Raw genomic sequence first — 26,935 nt, forward strand, 5'->3', positions numbered from 1 at the left:
AGTGTCTTTGAAATGTTTCCTCTGCTCAGTAAAGCCCCAGCCCTGCACGAAGTAGAAAAGGCTATCCGTCAGCTCAAGAACAACAAGGCATCAGGAGCAGATGGAATCCCCGCTGAGGCACTAAAGTATGACGGAGAGGCACTATTGGCACAAATGCATGACCTCATCTCTCTCATCTGGATGGAGGAAAGCATGCCTGGAGGTCTCTCTGTATCTAAGGATACATTCAGACTACACAGGCTTAGCATCAGTGCACTCATCCTCCTCCAGAGAGTCTCACTCAGCTTTATTCAGTTGGGCCCTGATGCCAGATATAGGTTGCAGTTATACTGTCATTGCAGAGGCAGTGTGAAGCCAAACCACTTCTCACCCAACACGGTATTTGGGGTGTGACTACACATTAAAAGTGAAATATCAACAGTGCTGCTCTAAACAGTACCAACTGACTGTAACGCTAGCACTATTAACCTGAGGAACCAACATACAGATGAGTGAACTGAATCACTTCTCTCAAAAGGTAATGCTTAATGAAAAGCTGGGGAATACAGATTTTGAATTATCATTACTTTTTCTTGAGCTGTACAGCTGGGCTATCCTGGATAATTTTAATAATTTTGTGATGCTTACTTAAATCTTATGAACTAAATTATTTTGCAGATGTTAGAAACAATCCAATAATCATTTGCCAGGATTTGGGTTAAAAGGATTTATTCCAATTAATTCAGGGTTCTTAATGCAATAACGAATGGGAGCCTTCAAATATTTATAATGATCAGAGAATTGTGATAGATGTGTAGGTCTTAAAAAAAGTGAAATTGAAGATTTTGAGTGTGTGGTAACTTCACATTTCTCCACATTGTATTCCATCTGCCATGTTCTTGCCCACTCACTTAACCTCTCTATATCTCCTTGCAGCCTCTTTGCGTCCTTCACACAGCTCACTTTCCCACTCATGCTCTCCCATGCTCTCATGTCTTCCTACCATTCCCTCACTCCTTTCACTATAGTTTTCAAGATATTAAGAGGAACAAGATAGAGAGAAACTATTTCCGCTGGTTGGGGAGTCTAGGACTTGGAGCATAGTCTAAAAATTAGAGCCAACCCTTTCAGGAGTTAAATTAGGAACCACTTCTACACTCAAAGAGTGCTAGAAGTTTGGAACTCTCTTCCGCAAACGGCAATTGATGCTAGATCAATTGTTAATTTTAAATCAGATTGATAGATTTTTGTTAACCAAAGGTATTAAGGGATATGGGGCAAAGGCGGGTATATGGAGTTAAATCACAGATCAGCTATGTTCTCCTTGAATGGCGGAACAGGCTCGAGGGCCTAAGTGGCCTACTCCCTGCTCCTATTTTCCTTCGTTGCTACCCTGCCGCTTCCTATTTGAATGAACCATTCAAAATCTATATCCTCCCATCCCACTTGCTCAAGGTTTATATTAATATCAACCTTGTCCCTCCATCTCCTCGGCCCACTCCCACTTTCACTCCCCAAGGACAGGTGATAGGAGGCCAGAGCCCTCTATCCCTCAAAATATTTCCCTCCTTCCCTCACTTCCTATCTGCTTCCTGCAAAATTGAATGTGTTGTTTTAAACCAAATTATAATAAATAAGTGACTGCACAGGTGGGCACAGCAAAATATAGAAATGCAATTGTCATAGGGGATTCGATATTCAGGGGGATAGACAGACATCTCTGAAACCACCGACGTGAGTCTCGCATAGTGTATTGCCCTTCTGGTTTCGTGGTAGAGGACATCACAGAATGGGTGCAGCACAACCACCCTTGTATCGAGGATGACTTGCTTCCATGCCAAAAAGGGATGAGTTCACAGGTGTTTCAATGAAGGACCTGATATTCCAGGTCCCAAATTGCATGTTGAAGGGTGGAAAATGCCTGTGCGTGGATTTTTTTCATGTGCGATGGCCGTTGCACACCAGCCACCACACGGGCTTGACAGAGCTAGGGCTTGTTCCGGTGGCAAGGATTAACCAGGACGACTGGAGACCAGCTCTGCTGAGAATGGGTGCAAAACATTCTGCACTCCCCGTGAATGGGAACAGCTGGAAATGTCCATGTTGGAGCAAATGACATAGGAAAGAAAAGAGGTGAGGTCCTACATGCAGAGTTTCAGGAGCTAGGGAGGAAACTAAAGAGCAGAATCTCAAAGGTGGCAATCTTTAGATTCCTCCCAGTGCCCATGCTGGTGAATATAGGAATAGCAAGATAAAGCAGTTTCATGTATGGCTAGAGAAATGGTGCAGCAGAGTGGGCTTCGGATGTCTGGGCAGTGGGACCAGTGCTGGGCCAGAAAGGACTTGTACAAGGTGGATGGGCTGCACCTGAAAAGGGATGGGACAATGTCCTTGCAGGTTAACTATTGATGTGGGGCAGGATTTAAGCTAATTTGGCAGGGAGAGGAGAACCAATAGGAAGCATTCGAGGCAGAAGCAAGATGCATAGAGGATTGGGAGAGACAACCAGCATTAGGAAGTATATTAAGGCCTCGGAGAGGGTGCAGAAGAGATGTCCCAGAATGGTGGCGGGGATGAGGGACTTTGGTTACTTGAAGAGACTAGAGAAGCTGGAATTGTTTTCCTTGGACCAGAGATGGTCAAGTAGAGATTTAATAGAGGTGTTCAAAATTATGAGGGGATTGATACAGTACATAGCAAGAAACCGTTTTCACTGGCAGGAGGATCAGATGGAAACAAAGTTAATTTAACTGGCAAAAAATCTAGGGGTGAAATTAGGAGAATTTGTTACGCAACTAGTTGCTACAATCTGGAATGCACTGCCTGAAAGGGTGGGGGAAGCAGATTAATAGTAATTGTCAAAAAGAATTGGATTTATACTTGAAAAGGAGAAATTTGCAGGGGAGGGGTATGGGGAAAGAGTAGGGGAGTGGGACTAGTTGCATAGCTCTTTCAAAGAGCTGTCATGATGGACTAATGGTTTCCTTCTGTGCTGTATGATTCTATGAAGAAGAAATGCCCGTCTGCCTTACTCTTCCACAACCCCCCCTCTCTCTCTTTATATACCCTGTTTCATTGGTATAAAAAATGTAAATGTTTCACAGGTATTGGCTTCGACCTTTTCTAAATGTCACCAAAACACAGTGAGATAATTAGTTGGCTTCAGCATTCAACTCCTGCTTTGTTTTGAAAATTGAACGAACATAAATGAAAAAAACCATGCTCACTTTCAACTTCATGCACTTTCCAAAGTTTATAGAACACAGGGCAAAAGCTACAACAGGCGTGTAATTAGTACAGTGTCATTTGTGTACATACACAAGTCTTTGAAGGTGTTAGGACACATTGATAAGGCTGTTAAAAAAGCATATGGGACTGTGTGCTTTATCAATAGAGGCTTCGAGTACATAAGAAAATAAGTTATGCTAAACCTTTTTTAATCACTAGTTAAGCCTTAGTTGGAGGATTGTGTCCATTTCTGGGCACCACATTTTAGGAAGGATGTCAAGGCCTAGGAGAGGGTGCAGAGGAGATTTACTAGAATGATACCAGGGATACAGGACTTCAATTATGCACACTGTTGTCTTTAGAGCAGAGAAGATTAAGGGGAGATTTAATAGAGGTTTTCAAAATGTTGAAGGGTTTTGCTAGAGTAGATAGGGAGAAACTGTTTCCACTGGCAGGAAAGAGGACGCAGATCTAAAATAATTGGCAAATCAAACAGGAGGAGATGAGGAGAATTTTTTAATGCAGCAAGATGTTACAATCTAGAATGCACTGCTTGAAAGGATGGTGGAAGCAGATTCAATAATAACTTTCAAAAGTGAATTGGATATTTACTTGAAAAGGAAAACTATGCAGGGCTATGGGGAAAGAGCAGGGGAGTGAGACTAAATGGATAGCTGTTTCAAGGAGCCGACACAGGCATGATGGGCCAAAGGGTCTCTTTCTGTGCTGTATGATTCTATGATTCTGTCTTGTGCTTAGTTTCTCAATGTCTGCAGCAAAATCTGCAAGAATTAAGGCATCCACCTTAGAGAATGAAAATGTTGATATATTGTTGCAGGAAGTAGCTCACAGGAGGGAAGTCCTTTTTTTTAGATCTAAAGGTGCCCAAGGCAACACTCACAAGCTCCAACTCAGAAACAGTGCCCCTGGGGATCTACATCGAGAGTTTACTGGGTGATGCACGAAGCACAGGTAAGCAGAAGCATGCAGAAGTTGCAGTGATCTGTGAGGCACCTTGCCAGAGGGGAAAGTCAACTTCAGGGATCCTGATTTCTGAGGTCCAGCCTTTAAGAGAAACATTCCTGTTGATCATAAAAGATTTTTGAATCTTTGAGAGAAATGTCTTTTAGCTCCTGACACATGATGGATAGAGTGGAGAAATCCATCTCCCATGTGTGTGAGGGGCACTATTAGGGGGATTCCCAATTATGCAGTCCACCCTGGAGCGAGAAGTAGCTCCAACCTGAACATTCATCCCTCCTGCATGCTTAGAATGAACCATATAGGCCTAGGGCAACAAAGTACCCCCTCCATCTACAGGTTATCAAATCAGCTTGGCCAAATGGAGATAGCTATGGAAACTCGCACCAAGTCCTGCTCAGCCATTACCCCTGTGCTCACTGAACTACATTGGCTCCTGGTCTGGCAACACCTCGATTTTCAAATCCTTCCATGGCCTCGCCCCTCCCGAGCCCTGTAACCTCCTCCAACAGTACAACCTTCTGAGATCTCTGCGCTTCTCCAATACTGGCCTCTTGAACATCCCCGATTTCCCCAGCTCCATCATTGGCAGCCATGCCTTTAGCTGCCTATATCCTTAGCTCTGTAATTCCCTCCCTAAACCTCTCCACCTCTCTACCTCCCTCTCCTCCTTTAAGACGCTCCTTAAAACCTAACTGTTTGACCAATCACCTGTCCTAATATCTCCTAATAGCTCGGTGCCAAATTTTGGTTGGTAAAGCTCCTGTGAAGAGCTGTGGGATGTTTTACTACGTTAAAAGCGCTATATAAGTGCAAGTTTTTGATGTTGCAACCTGTGCAACCGGTGGCTTCACTGCAACCAGTAAGCAGTTAGCTCCGAGCTGAAGATCAGTGGAAGTGCCAGGCCCTGATGTAGGCATCTCAAGAGTCATGGCTGCCAGAGATTGAGTGACTTTTTTGGAAATGCAGGTGCCAGCCACACAACAATGCAAACAGGGCCTGCAGTGAAAATGTGCCCCAGAATAGTTAGATGACCACATCATTCACAAACTAGTAAGGAGGAAACCCCGTGGTGCCAAGAAATAGATTCAGAGATAAGTGCAAAAAAAAACACTATAAATTATTTTTCTCACAGCAGTTGAGTATGGAGGAAGACATTCAAAACATTCTCAGGTGGATTTGGTGAGGAGGCAGCAGAAAAGATGCGAGGTGTTTCAAAGAGATCAGGTTTTTTTTAATTCATTCACGGCTGCTTTCAGGGAAAACCAATTTGGTAAAGTGGACGTCAAACCGGGATCAAGCCTCTTCTATGCATACCCCTACTGTAACCGTCACAGTATGAATTCAGATAATTATGATACGTGGCTCCAAACAGGAAGTAGAAATCTTTAGCAGCAAAATCAGCAACAAATTGCCTCTAATCACTGGACAATTCCCATGCACTTTCCCCAGGATGATGCTACAGGAATGCTGCCTTGAGAAAGCCTTCACTTTATGAATGAGCCTAGCTCAAGGACTGCGTGCACCAGAAATGCAGGAAAATGTGTCACGGGCAGGAGTGACAATGGATAACCTCTATTTATGTGATATTTAAATGGCTGCACTTATGACAAGCATTCCTTACCATGTGTGAAGTGGAGTCAGGTAGTAAAATTAATTGCTGTTCCAGCGTTTTGGGTCTGCACTCAAATTACCTGCATTTGGCACTCCTGAAATAGGCTTGCTTCAGCTCAAGGCCCTCCGAAATTGCCCCTGTTATCTTTCAAACGAGAGAAATCAATGGTTAAATTTGACCAAATGTAGGGAGAAGAGTAAGGGGTAAAACAAACATAATGGAACCTGAGTTCTGAGGAAGAGTTTCCACCCAAAATGTTAACTTAAATTTTCTCTTTACAGATGCTGACTGGCCTAGAGTGTATTCACCAGAGTTTTGTTTTTTATAACTGAACTGCAGGTATCACTCATCCCAACAAACACACACTTATAGACAACTGTGTAACATGTCAGATTATTGTTCTACTTTGTCCCAATTACATGTTATACACACCAAGGCTGCGATTTTACTAACCTCGACAGGTCCGTGGTGGGCAACGTCAGTGGCAGGTCCTGACCCCGTTGCTGGCTCCAATCCGCTCTGTAAAATGACGTTCCATTGATTGGCCTTGTTTAGCCTGCCCAGCGAGTTTCCCGGCCAATTAGTGCAAGCGGGTCTGGTGACGTCATTCGATGACGCAACATCAGCCGGTTTCCTAAAAGGCACCATGTCCAAATTTATTTTGACATCTGTGCTATCGGTGTTCTACAGCATTGAGGTGCTGCAAACACCGACAATCACTGCACAGAGGTGCAGGGCTGCACCCGGACTCTCCAATGGCCCTCTGCATATGCTTATGGAGGGAGTCACAGCAAGCAGAGAGGTCCTCTTCCCTTCCCATGGGTGGAAGAGACCTCCCCAGGATATCAAAGCAGCCTATTTGCACATTGCACAGGAGGGCACAAGCAGTGATGTAGTCAGGAAGACCTGGGTGCAGTGCTGAAAACCTTTCAATGATCTCAATAGATCACAAAACATTAGTACAAAGCCATACACAACCTCATCCCGCTGTGCCTCTCATCACATCCCCATCATTCTGCATTCCCTACCCTACTCCTGCACATCCTTATTCACACCAACTTACCTTGCACCTCCACCCATCCCTCTCTCTGTATCTACATTATTACATCCCCATCTCACTAGCCATCCCTCACACTCAACCTCATCCTCGTGCAATCAAGCAACTAACAAGACACAAGGGTAGGCACTTGGGTGTTTTATGCAATATTCATATAACGTTTCTGTTAATGTGCTAACTAACATTGTGGGGTCGAAATTTGGTTGTGGACGCCGCCTGTTACTGCACGCGGGAGGTGGCAAACAGGCAGCAAAGGCCTACCTTCGACAGTAAGCGGCGTCAACACCTCGACCTAAATTGAGTTGACTCTTTGGCAGGAGAGCCAAGAGGCAACATTGCAATGGCTAACGCTACCCGCGTGGTGATGTCATCCAGCGTACAACGCCTCTTTGACGCCTCTGTCGCAATATTTACTTTGCACGGCTGCCGTACAAACAGGGGGCCGCACAGCCAGGAAAAAGTGATCGTAACAGAGCCAATCTCCTGAGGAATCACCAAAAAATGTTTTCATTCATTTTAAGAGTGGGGAAGTATGTGTGTGGATCGGAGAAGTTTTAGTTCTTTCTTTTTCTTCCTTTTTTTTCTAGCATGGCCGCAGCCTCCCATCAGGAAATTCAGTCGGCCTCCTGAGCTCCCACCCAAGGATGAGTGTGCATCGCCACTTTTAAGCGTTGCTCTCTCATCTTTTCTGAATTTAGGACTTTGAGGCTGCGCCTAACAGCCAATGCTAAAATCAGCACTCAGGCGGTGACGCTGTCTCAAAAACGGCCATAACGAATTTCGACCCCTGAAACCTTTATTTTGAAAACTTTGGTTTTTTGGATAGACTTGTGTGTATTGCAGTGAATGGTGAGGCATAATGGTACACCCTGCAGTGCTGGTGAATGTGAAGGGAATGGCTTGGGTATTGTAGGGATGCTTTATGGTGTTGGTGTGAGCTGGTGTCAACTTGGTGCATCATGTAGCAGCCAGGGTGTAGAGCTTCAAGTGAAGCAAATCTAGCCATGGTAAGGCCATCCTGGCCTCCCAGGCAGCAATGTGATCGGGTGCTAATGGCCTCTGACCTGTGCAATATCAGTTGATTGCGGAGAAGGTTGGTGTTGTTGTTGGTGCTGCTGGTGTGCCTGGTGCTGCTGATGTTGAGGATGATCGTGGTGGGATTCGGAAGACCAAGGTGAGAGAGCATAAAAGGCACCCATGCAGATGAAATAGATGGCAGGTGAATTAGAGATGACAGAAGTGATCTGTCAATGGTGAGAGAGGTAATGAGGTTAGACTGGATGGAGACTTGTGTGAAGACTTGCAGCATGGAGAATCTGTTGTGGAATTGCAGTGAGGAAGAGTTTGTAGCTGAGGGAAGATATCTGTAAGGTGGGAGCTTTTACTTTGCATTTGAAGCTGTCAACTCAACAGCTGATTCAATGGCCACTGAACTCCTACCTCAGCTTATCAGACACGATACATGAGCAGCGAGGACCCTGTAGGCGAGCACGCAAAATCATAAGTTGAGCTCAAATGTATTTCTAATCTCTAAACAAGGTCCTAATTATCTGAAATGGTTCTCCCGCTACTTTCTGTCGGGTCTGCTCAGCGTTGACAGACCCGACATCGGATCAGGAATGTGGCAGAGGGTTCACAGCTGGGTCCCGACTCACTGAGGGAAAAAGAACAATTTCCCACCCACCCCAATCAACTCCACTAACTCCCTGGAAAATCTTGGCCCAAATTTTTAACCAGTTACATGTGAACAAGAAAGCAATACGAGAATCAATGTAAAAGCTTCCTTAATCTTATTAGTGTGAATCCAGAACTAATTAAATATGATGTTGTGATCACGGTGAGATTTGTGATTCTGGAGCTTTCTGTTACTCTTACTGAACTGTGTTTGCTCTCTCTGCTAGCTGAGTACTGAGATGTGAACAATTTTCACGTTTTTATATTTCTCTTTATCTGGAAATGCTTCCTAAAGTACCTTCAGATGATAGGAACATAAGAAGTAGGAACAGGAGTAGGCCATACAGCCCCTCAAGCCTGCTCCGCCATTCAGTAAGATCATGGCTGATCTGATCACGGACTCAGCTCCACTTTCCTGCCCATTCCCCATAATCCCTTATCCCCTTATCGTTTAAGAAACTGTCTATTTCTGTCTTAAATTTATTCAATATCCCAGTTTCCACAGCTCTCTGAGGCAGTGAATTCCACAGATTTACAATCCTCTGAGAGAAGAAATTTCTCCTCATCTCTGTTTTAAATGGGCGGCTCCTTATTCTAAGATCATACCCTCTAGTTCTAGTCTCCCCCATCAGTGGAAACATTCTCTCTGCATCCACCTTGTCAAGCCCCCTCATAATCTTATACGTTTCGAGAAGATCACCTCTCATTCTTCTGAATTCCAAAGAGTAGAGGTCCAACCTACTCAACCTTTCCTCATAAATCAATCCCCCCATCTCCGGAATCAACCCCGTGAACCTTCTCTGAACTGTCTCCAAAGCAAGTATATCCTTTCGTAAATATGGAAATCAAAACTACACGCAGGACTCTAGGTGTGGCCTCACCAATACCTATAGCTGTGGCAAGACTTCCCTGCTTTTATACTCCATCCCCTTTGCAATAAAGGCCAAGATTCCATTGGCCTTCCCAATCACTTGCTGTACCTGCATACTATCCTTTTGTGTTTCATGCACAAGTAACCCCAGGTCCCGCTGTACTGCAGCACTTTGCAATTTTTCTCCGTTTAAATAATAACTTGCTCTTTGATTTTTTTCTGCCTGACCTCACACTTTCCAACATTATACTCCATCTGTCAAATTTTTGCCCACTCACTTAGCCTGTCTATGTCCTTTTGCAGATTTTTTGTGTCCTCCTCACACATTGCTTTTCCTCCCATCTTTGTATCGTCAACAAACTTGGCTACGTTACACTCAGTCCCTTCTTCCAAGTTGTTAATATAGATTGTAAATAGTTGGGGTCCCAGCACTGATCCCTGCGGCACCCCACTAGTTACTGGTTGCCAACCAGAAAATGAACCATTTATCCCGACTTTCTGCTTTCTGTTAGTTAGCCAAACCTCTATCCATGCTAATATATTACCCCCCCAATCCCATGAACTTTTATCTTGTGCTGGTTACAGTAAATAAATTGCTATGCTGTGAGACAAGGGGCCCAAAATTGGTGAAGGCCAAGGCCTGCCCAAGTGCCGGCCAAAGGACCGCCAATGGCCGCCGAGAGACCGGACGGTACTTTGCCAGGAAGATTCCTCTAAAAGTGGTGGCAGTACTTCCCAGTTGGCAAATAACGGCTTACGCCGTCAATTTGAGCAGCAGCAGGCGGGAGCTCTCAATCTCGGCGGCAAATGCGATTGCTGCCCAAGTGCCACCAAGGATGGAATCGGGCCCAGGGAGAGGGGGGGAGGGGGGGGAAGACCTGAAAATGGAAATCATCACTGGAAAAAAAAATATCGGAAGTCCGTCAGGGGAGCCCATACAGGTAAGACGCTGTTAAAAAAAAATAATTAAAAGATGTTCACTAACCTTTTATTGCAGGTCTTCTTACTTACCATCGGGGTTAGACCTGCCTCCACACAACGGTCCCTTCCCCCTGCTGCAACCAATTCCTGCCGACTCCCACCCACACCAAACTGGCAGCTCGGCGGGCGGTTCCCGATGGTATTCCCCACCCCTCGCCGGCTGCATCCCGAGTGGAAGCTGGCACAGAGGGGAGATTGGCGGCAAAACTTGCCGGCAGTCGGCGGCAGTGGGCGGTAAGGCCACCAATTTCGGGGCCAAGTAGTCTCAGATGGGTCGGATCTAATGGTTTTTAAGATGTTATTTTGAAGTGAATATATGGATTGGTGGAAACAAAATGTGATGTTCTTGGATGTTGTGCCATTCTGTGTCTTTTTGTAGTAATTTTGCCAGCATGTTTTACATGCTCCACATGAAACGTTTCTTCAGAAAAATGATGGTTATTGATTTTTCTACAGTGTATTTCATTTATGTTTTTAAGCCATTTTACTGAAGGATCTTTGCACTGGTTATGCAGCTTCAGTATTATATATTGGGGCTGAAATTGCGGTCGGAGGCTTCCCGCGGGCAATTGCCTCCGACCTGAAACATTTCTACGAAAGTACCTGGTGGTTCGGGAGGAGCATGGGATTCCGTTGTGGAGGCCTTCTCTTCCCGTGCTGCGCAGCGCACTCCCATCCTCCAGGTGCCCACGCAGAAGGTGCAGTCACGTGTGACTGCTCAGTCAATCAGGTACAGTATTCCACAGCTTTCTCATTAATAGCATTGAGAAGTCCGTATCTACGAGTTCTCATTGCTATTAATGAAAAAAAAACAAACACACTAAACACATATAATAAAAAATAAAAAACACACCTCACATAATTAAAATTAAAATTAATAAATATCTTAGAGAGAAAACATTTCTGAGTTTTTAAAAACTTTTTTTAATTATGGTTAAAAATAAATGTAACATAGTGGACAGGGTTTTAAAAAATAATATGTGTTTTTTAAATTTAATTTTATATATTTTTGTATGGCTTTAAACTCTTATGCCTGTAAAAAATAGGCTATGCGCCTGCTTTTATCAGGCGCAAGAATTTTGAGGACATTTTACTGGGCAAGATATGGGTAAATACCACAATCTTGCCCATGCAAATGTTCTCGCTCCCGATATGCGTTGGATCGGTCAAGCTCCAGCTTGACAGATCGGAAAAGCTGGTTTTCAGCTCATGCACAATGTGTGCTGAAAACTGGCTTTTGCGATGCCTTCCCGGGTCCATAGACACTCAGTTCAGATCCGGAGAGGCCGGGATTTCCAACCCAATAGCAATTTGTATCTTCAAGAAACACAAGCCAGGGCCACAATGTCAAATAGATTGATAAAGAACCATTAGTGGTCTGTACATGAAAGGCATTATCTCCCTTTTCTTAGGGACTAATTTAAAATATTTCTACTATTTTAAAATACTGCGATGATATTTTTAGAGTCTGGAGCTCATTGTGATGTCTAGTTCCTATCCTGGCTTGTTCCTTTAAGTCCACTGCTCAATTGCACATTTAGAAAGGGGTTTGCCTATGTAAATGTATGTGCAATCTGGCATCTGGATTCTCAGATATCTCTCACTGCTTTCTGAAAATTTTCCTCGTGCACCATGTTTTTCTCAGTAACTGAAATTTCTAATACCTAAAATAAGGACATAAAGAAAATAAAAGATAGAAAATTGACAATGACTTCATTTAATTTATCCATTGACATTTTTCTTTTTTGACTTTTTATGCTTTCATATTTTTTTTGCATGAAGGCCTTAGCCTCTCCCAAAAGCCAGGGCTTGGAGTTGATTTTTTGGCCAGAGCTGTGATGTTGTGAGCTACATAGGATTTCATAGAATATACAGCTCAGAAACAGGCCATTCGCCCAACCGTCCATGTTGCTATCCACTCGAGCCTCCTCCTGTCCTTCCTCATTTAACTCTATCACCTTCTTCAGTACCTCTATCAGCATAACCCTTTATTCCCTTCTCCCTCATATGCTGATTTAGTCTCCAATGGATCTGTACTATTCGCATCAAACACTCCCTGTGGTAGCGAGTTCCACATTCTCACCGCTCTCTGGGTAAATAATTTTCTTCTGAATTTCCTATTTGATTCCTTGGTGATAATCTTATATTGAAAGTCTTTTCTTTTCAAGAGAAAAATACCTATCCTTTCCTGATAGGTATAACATCACATTTCTGGTATCATCCTTATAAATCTTTTTTTGCACCTTCTTCAGTACCTCTAAATCCTTTTTATAATCTTCTTCTTCATAGGCAGTCCCCCGAAGTCGAGGATGACTTGCTTGCACACTAAAATGATGAGACCAATACGGGATCTACAGTTTTTGCCACGGTGGGGCAGACAGTGGTTGGAGGAACGGGTGAGTGGGGTGCTTGGTTTGTCGTGCGCTCCTTCTGCCGTTTGTACTTGGCTTCCACATGCAACCGGCGAAGAGACGCGAAGTGTTCGCCGCCTTCTCGGTTGCTCCTCCGCCACTTTGAAGCATGGAGGAGAAGTGGCCAGGGATCCCCGAGAGTTGGTGGGGATGTTGCATTTTATCAAGGAGGCTTTGAGGGTGTCCTTGAAGCATTTTGATCTGTCCTCCTGGGGTTTGCTTGCCATGACGTAGCTCGGAGTAGAGTGCTTGTTTCAGGAGTCTATCATCGGGCATGCGAACAATGTGGCCCGCTCACCGGAGCTGATCGAGCATGGTCAATGCCTCGATGCTGGGGATGTTGGCCTGAGAGAGAACGCTGACGTTGATGCGCCTATCCTGCCAATGAATTTGCAGGATTTTGCGGAGGCAGCATTGCTGGTACTTCTCCAGTGATTTGAGGTGCCTACTGTACATTATCAATGTCTATGAAACATATAGGAGGGCGGGTATCACTGCTATAGACCATGAGCTTGGTGCCGGGTTTGATATCCTGGTCTTCAAAAACTCTTTTCCTCAGGCGGCTGAAGGCTGCACTGGCAAACTGAAGGCGGTGTTGGACTTCATCATCGATGTCTGACCTTGCTAATTGTAGGCTCCCAAGGTATGGGAAGTGTCCAAGATCTCATCATGAATCTTGATAACCAGGGAACAGTACTGTGTGACGGGGACAGGTTGATAGAGGACCGTTGTCTTTCTGATGTTTAATGTGAGGCCCAGACTCTCGTACGCTTCAGTGAAGGTGTCAACGATGGTTTGGAGTTCGGACTCCAAATGTGCACAAACACAAGCGTCATCTGCATATTGTAATTCAATGACAGAGGTTGGAGCAACCTTGTATCTGGACTGGAGGCATCGGCGGTTGACCAATTTCCCGCTTGTCCTGTAGATTAACTCTACTCCAGCGGGGAGCTTGTAAAGGATGAGATGAAGCATTGCAGCGAGAAAGATTGAGAAGAGCGTTCCTGCAATGACACAACCTTGCTGGACCCCGGTCTGCACTTGTATTGGGTCTGTAGTGAATCTATTGTTATGAATCATGGCTTGCAGGTCATTGTGAAGCGGGCAGAGGATGATGATAGACTTTTGAGGGCAGCTGAATTTGATGAGGACACTCAATAATCCCTCGTGGCTGACAGATTCGAAGGCCTTTGTGAGGTCAAAGAAAGTCATGTACAGAGGTTGATGCTGCTCCCTACATTTTTCCTGGAATTGTCACAAGGTGAAGATCATGTCCATTGTGCCCCTTAGAGGGCAGAATCTGCACTGCGACTCTGGATGGAGCTCTTCAGTCTCTAGGAGCAGAAGATTGAGGCGGATTCTTGCGATGATTTTCCCTGTGGCAGACAGCAGGGAAACTGTTCTGTGATGAGTGAGAACGAATTTTGCGTGCAGTCTAGACGATTTTCATCTGTAACAAATAAAGTGCTCCACTTCTTTTCTGGGGCAGTAGCAGGGCAAATGCGTCAGGAGCGGTGCGCACTGGACCGACTAGCGCTGCCGCATAGGAGGGCCTTTCCCTGATTAAAGGGAAGGGCCCAACCTGCATTCTCTTCAGCAAAAAAAGGGTTCTACCTGGACCACCGGGCTGACTGATCGCAGCACGGACACCGCGTTCGAAGCGCCAATGGGGCGTAGAAAGAAATTGGAGGTTTTTTTTAACCGCAGCACAGCGCCCCTTTAAATTTTGCCCCGCTAGGTCGCTGTCATCGCCCGGTGCAGCTTCAGGGGGCGATACCTAATTTAGGTTCTGGGGCACTAACGGGGCACTGAGCACGGTGATGACACCATCATCGCCGCCACAGCGGAGCGGGGTGCTCCGGGTTACCGCCGCTGCTAAACTACCGACTAATTTGGCGGGAGTCAATAGAGGCGCTGGGCCTGGTCGCAAACTCGGTGCAAATAACCCGAATTTCTAGGCCGTTGGATTAAAAATTTGCTATAGCCGAGGAATGGGCAGTGTTTAGACTAAAAATGGTGAATTAGCATCAGGTGAAAATCGTCTAGACTGCACGCAAAATTCGTTCTCACTCATTAAAATGATTGGAGCCATAAATGTAGTCTAAAAACCCAAGCTCATTGGCATTATACTGAAAAGATGGACCAATATTGGGTGTAGTCTAAATGTAAGTAATGATTGCCACAGGCTTTTTTCAATACTTAAAGGGGAGGTTCATTGATGCTGCAGCAGCTCATTCTCAGCATTGCTGGTTGTACAGCTGCCTCAACAACCACAAGAAGGACAAAGAGAAGCATGTACTTACAAATGCTGATGGCAGATCGCCGCCCCAGGGAGAGAGCCTGGGGATTTTTGAGGAAGCTTTGGAAGGATTGGTTTTAGCGGTGGAGAGAAGGTAGACGGCCCTGCACCAACTGTCAGGAGGCCCTCGCCACAAGTCCTCCGGACTATGTGGAGGGAGGTGGCAGACCACGTCATGGGTAGCACCGTGATCCCCAGGACCCACACACAGGAGGAAGGTTAACGAGCTGACACGGGTGGTCTGGGTGAGTGAAGGTTTCAACAAATGCTAATCATATCACCATCTCTACCACAAGGTTCACACACTGCTCAATGTACCACACCCCCAGCACTCACCCACCAACAATCTCTACCCAGCAACAGCCACAGCCACATCTCACACCTTGCACAATGACAGCTATGCACAAGGGTCATTACTTATTAGAATTCATTTGATATGTTACAGATAAGTTTATTAATGGTGTTCAGAATATTTTGTGGTGCCTCTCATTTCACCTTTGCGCCCAGGAGGACGCTGTGATACGCCATGAGTCACGGATTGTATGATGGGGATGTGGTGAGCTACGGGGATCTGGGGTTTCATTCAATCTGAATCGGAGTCTGATGAGCCAGTCACGGACAGCCCGTCCAGAATGCCGATTGCCTCGCTGCCTCCGCCCTTGCTCGTGTTCCTCCTCCTCATCCTCTTCCTCCTCCGCCTCGTCCTTCCCATCCTCCTCTGCCTCATCCTTCTCTGCCTCATCCTCCTCTGCCTTGTTCTCCTCCTCGCCCTCTTCCTCGCCCTCTACCTCCTCGTCCCCCTGAGGTAATGCCGCAATCCTGAAGCCCCCATGATTACATTACATAGGACTACATCGGATATACGGCACAGAAACAGGCCATTCGGCCCAACCAGTCCATGCCGTTGTTTATGCTCCACTCAAGCCTCCTCCTGTCTTTCCTCATCCAAATCTATCAGCATAACCTTCTATTCCCTTCTCCCTCATATGCTTGTCTAGCTTTCCCTTAAATGCATCTGTATAGAGGACGACTTCAGTTGGATATGACATCACAGTGCTTAAAGTGCCTTTGTGAGGAAGTGTTGTGAGCAGAAGTCTTTAACAAATAATGAGTGACTTCTGTGAAATCACTAAAGAGAGCTGTTTAAGTTGCAGGAAATAGCAAACAGGCACTGACACTGCAAAGCCCTGTCAGGTACAGCTGATTGGATGGTACCTTTAAATATTGTTGCTGCTTCCTGCTTCCTGCTGATAGACGACAGCGCTCCCTGTCATTGTTCTGCGCAGACGTTAAGGTAAGTGGCTAAATCCAATGTTGGAGATCCGCTATTCAGTGAGCATTGCACACTCGCTGATGTCACGATCTCATGATGGTGAGCTCCCTGGTGCTAGGGTTTACCGCAGCGCTACCGACACCGCTACCGGCACCATCGACATGGCGTGGGGTGCTGGATCCGGCATCAGCTGTCATTACAGCTGTCAACGGCATTTCAGCGCCATCTCCTGGTGCAAGCCACACTGACGTTTCCCATATTCGGTTTGAAGCAAGTGCAGAGGCAGGGAAAGGAGGAGGGGAAGAACGAACAAAAATAAAGTGCCGAATTGAAAGATGAGGTGCTGTTCCTCGAGCTTACATTGAGCTTCATTGGAACAGTGTAAGTGGCCGAGGACGGAGAGGTCAGAGTGGGAGTAGAGTGGAGAATTAAAGTGACAGACGACCGGAAGCTCAGGGTCGGGATTGCGAACTGAAAGGAGGTGTTCCACAAAGCGGTCACCCAATTTGCGTTTGGTCTCCCCAATGTAGAGACTGCATCGTGAGCAGCAAATACGGTATAAAAATTTGCAAGAAGTACAAGTAAATCTCTGTTTCACCTGGAAGGAGTGTTTGGGGCCCTGGATGCTGGGAAGGGAGGAGGTAAAAAGGCAGGAGTTGCATTTAGTTTATCTGTTACCCACCACGGTAGTGACATCACTTTTCAATTTATTTTTCACTTTTCCGCGTTCAGCTCACCCTCTGACTCTGACTTACTCTCAGGCTGAGTCCCTCCACTCTCACTCACTCCCTCCGCTCTCACTCACTGCCTCCACTCTCACTTGCTCTCTCCGCTCTCACTCCCTCCGCTCTCACTCGCTCTCTCCACTATCACTCTCTCTGCTCTCATTCCCTCCCTCCACTCTCACTCCCTCTGCTCTCACTCCCTCCCTCCCTCCGCTCTCACTCCCTCTGCTCTCACTCCCTCCCTCCCTCCACTCTCACTCCCTCTGCTCTCACTCCCTCTGCTCTCACTCACTCCCTCCGCTCTCACTCCCTCTGCTCTTGCTCCCTCTGCTCTCATTCACTCCCTCCCTCTGCTCTCACTCCCTCTGCTCTCACTCACTCCCTCCACTCTCACTCACTCCCTCCGCTCTCACTCCCTCTGCTCTCATTCACTCCCTCCCTCCGCTCTCACTCACTCCCTCCGCTCTCATTCGTCCCTCCGCTCTCACTCACTCACTCCGCTCTCATTCACTCCCTCCCTCCGCTCTCACTCACTCCCTCCTCTCCACTCTTACTCACTCCCTCCTCTCTGCTCTCACTCCCTCCGCTCTCACTCACTCCCTCCTCTCCGCTCTCACTCCCTCCTTCCGCTCTCACTCACTCCCTCCACTCCGCTCTCACTCCCTTCGCTCTCACACTCCCTCCACTCTCACTCACTCCCTCCGCTCTCACTCACTCCCTCCTCTCTGCTCTCACTCCCTCCGCTCTCACTCACTCCCTCCTCTCCGCTCTCACTCCCTCCTTCCGCTCTCACTCACTCCCTCCTCTCCGCTCTCACTCCCTTCGCTCACACACTCCCTCCACTCTCACTCACTCCCTCCCTCCACTCTCGCTCCCTCTCTCCACTCTCGCTTCCTCCCTCCGCTCTTACTCCCTCCCTCCACTCTCACTAACTATCTGCCATCAGTTCTCACGCTTTTATCTGTGGCCTCTCACACAGATTCCCCTCAGGCTCGCGCTCTGCACTCTCACTAACAGCTCTTTCTTAAGTATGTTCAGTGTTTTGGTTCCAGCTGTTATCACCTTATGCCATAAGCCTTTGAGCCACAATCAGAGCCATATTAGCAGAGGCCTGGAATATTTGTGTAGAATCATAGAAATGTACAGCAGAGGATGAAGTCATTCGGTCCTTCTTGTCTGTGCAGGCCCTTTGCTGGAGAAATCCAAAACTAATCCCATGATCGTGCTCTCTCCCATAGCCCTGTATCTTCCTCTGCTTCACAGATGTATCTAATTTTCTTTTGAAACATGACATAATCGCTGCCATTAGCAAAGCATTTCATGCTTCAACAAACCTCTGAGTCAGCTATGGCCCACTCCCCACTTCATCTATTCTGGCATACCATAGGAAAAAAGGCAAAATCATTAACCAGATCAGCTCAAGGATTCAACCCTTCAAGGGTATAACATGCTACTGTATGGGGCCCAAGTTTCCACATCATTTGCGCCTGATTTTTAGGAGCAACTGGTGGAGAACGGACTATCTTAGAAATCGCAATTCTCCACATTTTGTTTTCTGCAGTTCTAGTCAGGTAGAACAGTTCTACTTTGGAACAGAATTTTTTCTTCAAAAGGGGGCGTGTCCGGCCACTGACGCCTGATTTGAAAGTTTCCACAGTGAAAACGTACTCCAAACTAACTTAGAATGGAGCAAGTGAAGATTTTTGTAGAACTGAAAAAACCTTGTCTACACATTAAAAAATCAGGCGCAGGTTACAAATTAGGCGTCCAGAACGAGGTGGGGGGGGGGGGGGGTGGGAAGGGAAGTCATTAAATTATACAATAAATCCTTATTTATACTTATACAAATATTATACAAATAAATCCAGCCTGAATAAACATTTATAAGCAAAGAAAAGATTAAATAAACCATCTTCCTACCTGTGTGAAAGTGCTTCAGCCAGCCTCACAAGTTCGGTCGTTCGTTCCCGACAGCAGGGGGGGGAGGAGGAAGTCGTTCCCGACGGCGGGATGGAGGGAGTGCGGGCCCGCCCGCCCGCCCGAATGCAGCGGGGGAGGGGAGGAAGACGTTCCAGACGGTGGGAGGGAGGGAGTGCAGGCCCGCCCGCCCGAATGCAGCGGGGGAGGGGAGGAAGACGTTCCAGACGGCGGGTGGGAAGGAGACAGTGAGAAGGCTGCAAGAAGCCTCAGTGCTGACGTGCTGATGGCAATGTGCTTTTATTAAAAAATGTTCAAAAATTAAACAGCTACAAAGAACTACAAAAATGGCCGAGTGCCAATGTTTTCCTTCACACTGCGCGTGCGCGAACGCTCCAACGCGCACGCGCAGGGTTGCCGGCAGGAAAAAAACTAATTTAAATAGTACCCGCCCCCTCCCACTTACAAAATCGGCGCGAGTGTAGGCTCCGCCCCCCTCGGCGCCGCGTCAAACAGACAAGGAGCTGCAGGGCTCTGCAGAATCGCGCATTTTTTTTCCGGCGCCGTTTTAGGCGCGAAAAACGGGCACCCAGCTCGGAGGGGCGCCCGTTTTTTATCGTGTGGAAACTTGGGCCCATTAAGTAGACGAAATAACAAGATTCAAGTAACATTGTATTTCTAATGAGGACTGTGCAGGTTAAAACCAGACCTGTGTCAGCAATCACCAAATAAAAGTACACAGGGTGACATTCGTGGTATATAACATCACAGTGCTTAAAGTGCTTCTGTTATTACTGAGCACCTTATAAAAATAGAAACAAAACAAGTAATGTATTTTATTCATATTTATACATTAGTCCATTGAGCACATTTATTTTACATAACATGTGGCCAATAAAAACATTAGTGTTACCTGATATAGAGTGAACTCCAAATGAGGTCTATATGTACGAAATTAGCGGCCAAAATTGCCCGTTTTTGCAACCCCTCGCTAGCGCCTCCAGGAGGCGCTAACAGGGCACAATGACCTTTTCACCTGGGGGCGGGGGGCAGTAATGCCTCAGGCGTAATTGCCCCTGAGATTTTGGGTCAATTTGCCGAGAGCAACATGCCCTGGGCTGGCGCGCAACAGGCGATGGCGTTATCGCCGTGCAGACCAATCCTTTTGTGCTAGGCGGGGAAAATTGCCCTGCGGGCCACGAGGCTAGCTCGGGTCAATGTCAACACCAACTTCGCGGGTGCAGAGATCCTCCCAGGCGCCCCTTAAAGGGGAGGCTGTGCGCGCCCCTGGCTGCCATTTTATTTTGTCAGCCGACTCTTTGGTCGGCCCGACAATGGCGGTCCTCGCCTCGAGCGGGCCGCGATCATGTAGCCCGGCACTCCTTTTTGGGTGCCGGGCCACTGGCCCGATCGAGCGTGTCCCAGGTGGCCCAGTTGCAGGCACAAAAGGGCCCACAGAGTGCGCAGCGGCCCTCCCCTTTAACTGAAGGGGTGGGGCGCTGTAGGACGTTACCGCTACATGGAGCTTTCGCGTAGCGCTGACCTCTTTAGCCCCGGGAGACAGCACTCCGTCACATTTGTGGGGCGCAAAGCCCAATTGCACACCGGGGGCGGGATTTCCGTCCCAGGCAGTAAACGTCCCGGGCCTGGAAGGATACCGCCCCCAAACGGGCCGCAGGGCAATTTCGGCCCCATATAATTTAAATCAGAAATGTATATTCTGAAAATTCAGTTACTAGGGGTGTGAAATTAAATTCGCAGGCAGATACAGTTTTAATTCCACAATTCAATGGCTCAACACAAAAATAAAATATTAAACAGTTGCAATAGATAAAAGAGAAACCAGTGTTTCGGAGCGCTGTCTGTGAGAAAACAAGCACTTACAGTTAAATTACCAATGTCTCATTGAGTATCATTTTGTAATATTCCATGACTTATGTCCCAAAACATTTGATTTTTCCTCAATACATGAATTACAACAATCAAAAGACTTGTTAAGTCACTATTCTATAGAGAGTTAAGTTCTCGAGAAAATTGAAAGGCCGCTCATGAGACCTAGTGAAGTGAATTAAACAATGTAATAGTCCTCATTAGAAACAGATTATTTTATCACTTATAGAAACAGAAAGAATAACTATCAGTCATGAATGATTGGCTTTTCATCCATCATGAAATAAGTTCTGTATCTGACAGTTTTCCATTAAGTATTTCTCTCCTTTATTGTTACTCATTTTTTCCCATTGTTCTCTATTTCAAAACATTTATCTGGTTATCGTAACATAATAATATCAATTTCTACTTACCGACACAGCATTAAAAAGCTTTCCATATGTAAATTATTTGATCATGGGTTTGTCCTTAGACATTCACTGTGCATATGAAGACTGAAAGATTTGCTTGAATGGGAGTTTTTACATGTGATTTATGTTGGTCTTTGGTTAGGAATTATCCCATATAATTGTTTTGAAATCCATGGTTTATAAGGAAATAAAATGACATATTAAGTAGTTGATAGAGCACATAGATAAAGCAATACAAATCACCTAAGTGTATATCAATTTTGAATATTTACTGGTAGTTCGCAGTTATTGTGTCATGTGTTCCTGCATAGGTCTCAATGCTTTTTGTTATTCATCTTCATGCAGTTCAATCAATTCACTGCAGGACTTTACAGCTCCCTCTCAGCAGGCAACAGAAACAAATTGAAATAGACATTAAATTATACTAGTGAACCTGAACCACAAAAGTGTTGAGTTATTGGTAATGCACCTATACCAGAACATAAGCCATTCTACATCTTTATCTTGAGGAATAAAAAGACAGCTTTTTTAGATGGGAGGCCAAAACCTGCTTTTTTTCTACAACGATCTGTAATCCCTCTCATGCAACTGCAGAAGCAGGGTGCAAATATGTATGTAATGCATTGAAGATATATTTTAATCTTGTCAACTAAATAAGGGAAAGTCACTGCTATGCATGCCTCTATTCACTCTGTAATCTTGTATGAGTATATTGTAATTCTGGTTGCCATCGTTTAGTGCAGCCCTCCCCGACTGTGGGAGCAAGATCTCTTCAATTAGGAGACCTTGCCCTCAGGCAAGGAAAAGAACATTATAGATTATCTTCAGTTTTTTCTGACTAGTTCCCTAGATACAGGGAGGGGTGCCTGCCTCCTGGAAATTGGAAATGGAATAATGTACTACACTATCTATTGCATGTGACAACATCATACATTATCTAAACTTCTCAGTGCTATGACCTGCCCTACCATTATGGGTCCAAAATTATTTTACATCCTGCACATAGGGAAACATAAGTTACGGATACTGCGTGCAGAATGGCTTAGACAACCCATTATCATAACAGTCATGACATTTATTTATGTTTTGAATGGATTCAATTGAATTGGATGCTTTCTTCTTAGGCAGTCCCCCGGAGTCAAGGATGACTTGCTTCCACACTAAAATTAGTTCAAATGACTGATGAGACTCACGCGGAATCTACAGTCTCTGTCACAGGTGGGGCAGATGGTGGTTGGAGGGACGGGTGGGTGGGGTGCTTGATTTGTCATACGTTCCTTCCGTTATTCATACTTCGCTTCCATGTGCTTCCGACGAAGAGAATCGAAGTGTTCAGCACCTTTCTGGGGCTCGACTGCCGTGACATCATCATCATAGGCGGTCCCTTGAACGAGGATGACTTGCTTCCACACCAAAAGGGATGAGTTCACAGACGTTTCAATGAAGGACCCAATATTCCAGTCCTGAACTCCAGGGGTGGAAGATGCCTGTGCGTGGATTTTTTTTTAACGTGTGGTGACCATTGCACACCAGCCACCACACGGGCTTGACAGAGCTTGGCCTTTATCCAGTGGCAAGGGTTGACCAGGATGACTGGAGACCTGTTCTGCTGCACAGACCTAGTGCGCACATATATCACAGTGTGGGCAGGCCTGTGTTGCCCCTGGGCCCCCGGCTCTTCTGGGCCCCGTACCCTCATTTGCCGCTCCTCCACCATGATCTCCCACTGCTCCTCCGCCACAAACATTCACCATACCTCTGCCACGATCTCTCACCGAGCCTCCGTCAAGATCTCTCGCCGCTCCTCCGCCACAAAACATTCGCCGCACCTCCGCCACGATCTCTCACTGCAGCTCCTCACCAAGCATTCGCCGAACCTTCGCCACAATCACTCGCCGAATCTCAGCCACGATCTCTCATCGCTCCTCCACCTCAATCACTTGATACACCTCCGCCATGATCTCTCGCTGCTCATCCGCCTCGACTTTCTGCTCCTCCACTGTACCTGGGCCCTGCCGATGTTCCTGCCCACACTCCAAAGGTGACCTGGGTTTTGATGACGTCATCCAGTTGTCCACTTCGAAGCCATCGCACACTTGTAGCAGCCCACACTGGAAGCTGCAGTAATATGCTCTTTTATCCTCCCGACCTGCGGTGGTGTCCTCTCACAGGTCGGGGGCTATAATCTAGCTCGGAGTAGAGTGCTTGTTTCGAGAGTCTAGTAACGGGCATGTGGACAATGTGGCCCGCCCATCGAAGCTGATTGAGCGTGGTCAATGCCTCGATGCTGGGGATGTTGGCCTGAGACGTTGGTGCGCCTATTCATACTAATGAATTTGCAGGATTTTGCGGTGGCAGCATTGGTGGTATTTCTCCAGTGCTTTGAGGTGCCTACTGTACATAGTCCATGTCTCTGAAGCATATAGAAGGATGGGTATCACTACTGTTCTGTAGACCATGAGCTTGGTGCCAGATTTGAGATCCTGGTCTTCAAACACTCTTTTCCTCAGGTGACCAATGACTGCACTGGCACACTTAAGGAGGTGTTGGACTTCATCAGCGATGTCTGTTCTTGCTGATAGTAGGCTCCCAAGGTATGGGACGTGGTCCACATTGTTCAAGGTCTCGTCATGGATCTTGATAATCGGGGAGCAGTACTGTGTGGCGGGTCAGGTTGGTAGAGAACCTTTGTCTAACTGCATGGCAACATTTGGTGGGGGAGGGGGAGAGTCCTCTGTTTGCTCTTTGTAGTGAAATTTTAAATATATTTACAAACAACAGGTTTAGAATAACCCATGCTGCAAATCTTTTTCTGAAGGCACAAGGTAAAGCCCTACAAGATATCTGTGTGCCTAATGCAATTGTGTAGGATTGCGTGTGATGGTGGCTCTATTGATCCTGAATCAGAGCTGTGGGTGACAGTACCTCAATACAGCAATAAGGAAGCATTGTCCTGTCTGAGGTAATGTCCTAAAATGAGACATTGAGCCAAGGTCACGTCATAGCGAATATTAAAGAATCGATGTAACTAATTACAAAGAGTAGCGCTCAGTGTGCTGCCAATATTGCTCCAAGGAAAATAAGATGTGAGATATTGCTGATTTGCTAGAATTATGGTTATGATAAAAATCAACGGACAAAAGAAGTAATCAATTCAAAATTGAATCAAGTTGTTTTATTTTCAATATAATAACATAACGAGAGGGTTTCTCATTCAAAGATTGACCACACAGATGCCATACTGCGGAGCTTGTATGAAGAATACATTGAAAGTGTCACAATGGAATGTAACCACAGCTGCTGAGGGAAGACTGCAAATCAGTGATAAAAAAACAAACACGCAAGAACTTTTCAGGTTTAATTACACAGTAAGAATGGGTGTCATTCAATCAGAAGATTGAACAAACTTCACCTTTGACTTCTCATTTCAGACAATCTCAGTCAGCAAAATAGTAAATAGCAAGTTAGTTAATTAATGATTTTGTTCAAATTTGCATTGATCACACTTATAATTTTCTAACATTTTTGTAGCAGCATCGAGATAATGCGAGATAGTTTTACATTACACCTAGCAGCAACTTTGAAATGGTTGTGTGCTAGTTGCTACGTGAAAATCTGGAGGAATGTCACATGAATAATGTGACATTATTCCAGATTAGTAGGTTAATTGTGGGAGGGCAAACTGTGATGAATACAATTTGCTGTCCTGAACGGTAAACGTCGACATGGACTGGATGGACAAAGTGGTCTGTTTCCATGTTGTAACTTGTATTTCCATGTAGGTATGTCACCTAGATTAAGTAATAACGTTTTCCCCAAGAGTTTCCCCCTCACACAAGCTCGACAATGCCTGAGATCTTCCGAATGGAATTTGTATGCAGATGATTTTATCATCTCAGCAAGTGAAGATAATCATTTGGAATGAATTTCTATTTCTGCAGAGGTGCATGAAGCAGAAATATGAAATTGAAACTGAAAAGCAGAAATATATTTTCTTTAAAAAATTAATGGAATTGCTTGAAGGGAAATGAAAACGTAATGAATTGTAAGAACAATTTTATGCATCCTAATTTTAAGACAAATGTATTTTGTCTACTCACTCTGCGGTAATAATGAAAGGCCAATTCAAAACTGTCATGTATGTAACCTTTATGTAACAACACTGCAGTACTGTATATACATAAGAAATGTACATCTTGACCACAGGGGGAGATCTTGTGGGAGACACTCCTCACCTGATCATCCAGGTATATAAAGGGAGGTCGCACGAAGGGTCATCACTTCTTGGTCCTGTGAATAAAGGTTCAGGTCATGGAGTAACCTTGTCCAAAGAATGTGCCTCGTGTGGATTTGTGGTATTGTGTAAGGACTTTACATTGGCGACGAGAAACGGGAATCAACGACCCACGAGAATGGCCACCGGCAGCACAGATGAACGGTACTGTGTTGGTGAGGACTGGGACGATTTCGTGGAAATGCTCCAGCAGAGTTTTGTCACGAAGGACTGGCTGGGAGACGCAGCGTCCAACAAGCGAAGGGCTCATCTGCTGACCAGCTGCGGACCTAAGACTTACGCGCTCAGGAAAGACCTGCTAGCATCCGAGAAGCCAGCGGACAAAACCTTCGAAGAGCTCAACAAACTAATCGGTGAGCACCTCAAATCGGTGAGCAGTGTACACATGGCCCGACACAGATTCTATACCCACCGACGTCGGGAAGGACAGAGCATACCGGATTTCATTGCAGATCTCCGGCGCTTGGCCAGCCTCTGTAAGTTCACAGACACCTGCAGGGGGGAAATGCTAAGGGATTTCTTTATTGAGGGCATCGGTCATACTTGGATTTTCAGAAAGCTAATTGAGACCAAGGACTTGACCTTGGAAGTGGCGGCGTTGATGGCTCAGACTTTTATGGTGGGGGAGGAGGAAACCAAGATAATATATGCGCGCAATTCTGCCTCCAACGTGGCGATGGATCAGGGAGTCAATATCTTAAATGCGACACAGAGCCCCGCAGGCAGGCAAGGGCAGTTCGACACACCCCAGGCAGCAATAGACCCAAGAGTAAGTCTCCAACAGAAACAATGGCAGGCTGAACGGACATTTACGCCATAGGATGGGGCCATTGACACTCACTAACAGGGTGCTCAAGAGCAGTCAAAGGGACAATCAGCGAGGAATGCCTTGTAACAGCTCTTTTGTTCACAACAATGGGAATCTCAGTTCATGTTGGAGGTGTGGGGGCAGACATGCTGCCAGGACTTGCAGGTTTCAACAGTTCGTCTGCAAAAATTGTAACCTCAGTGGCCACTTAGCCAGAATGTGCAGAAAGCCTGTACCCAGGCTAATATACTAGGCGGATGAAACAGATGAGGGGTTTGCGAGGCAGGATGACGCTTGGGGCAAATCAATGGACGCTGAAGTTCAACGGGTTCATGTGGCAAACATTCACAGCTCATATACCAAAACGCCACCTATGATGATGAAAGTCCTATTAAACGGCATCCCTGTATGCATGGAGCTGGACAAGGGGGCCAGCCAGTCATTCATGAGTGTTCAACAATTCGAAAAGCTGTGGCCACTCAAAGCCAGCAGACCCAAACTAGAACGCATTGAGATGCAATT

The sequence above is a fragment of the Pristiophorus japonicus genome, chromosome 15, assembly GCF_044704955.1.
Source record: "Pristiophorus japonicus isolate sPriJap1 chromosome 15, sPriJap1.hap1, whole genome shotgun sequence".
Taxonomy (NCBI): Eukaryota; Metazoa; Chordata; class Chondrichthyes; family Pristiophoridae; genus Pristiophorus; species Pristiophorus japonicus.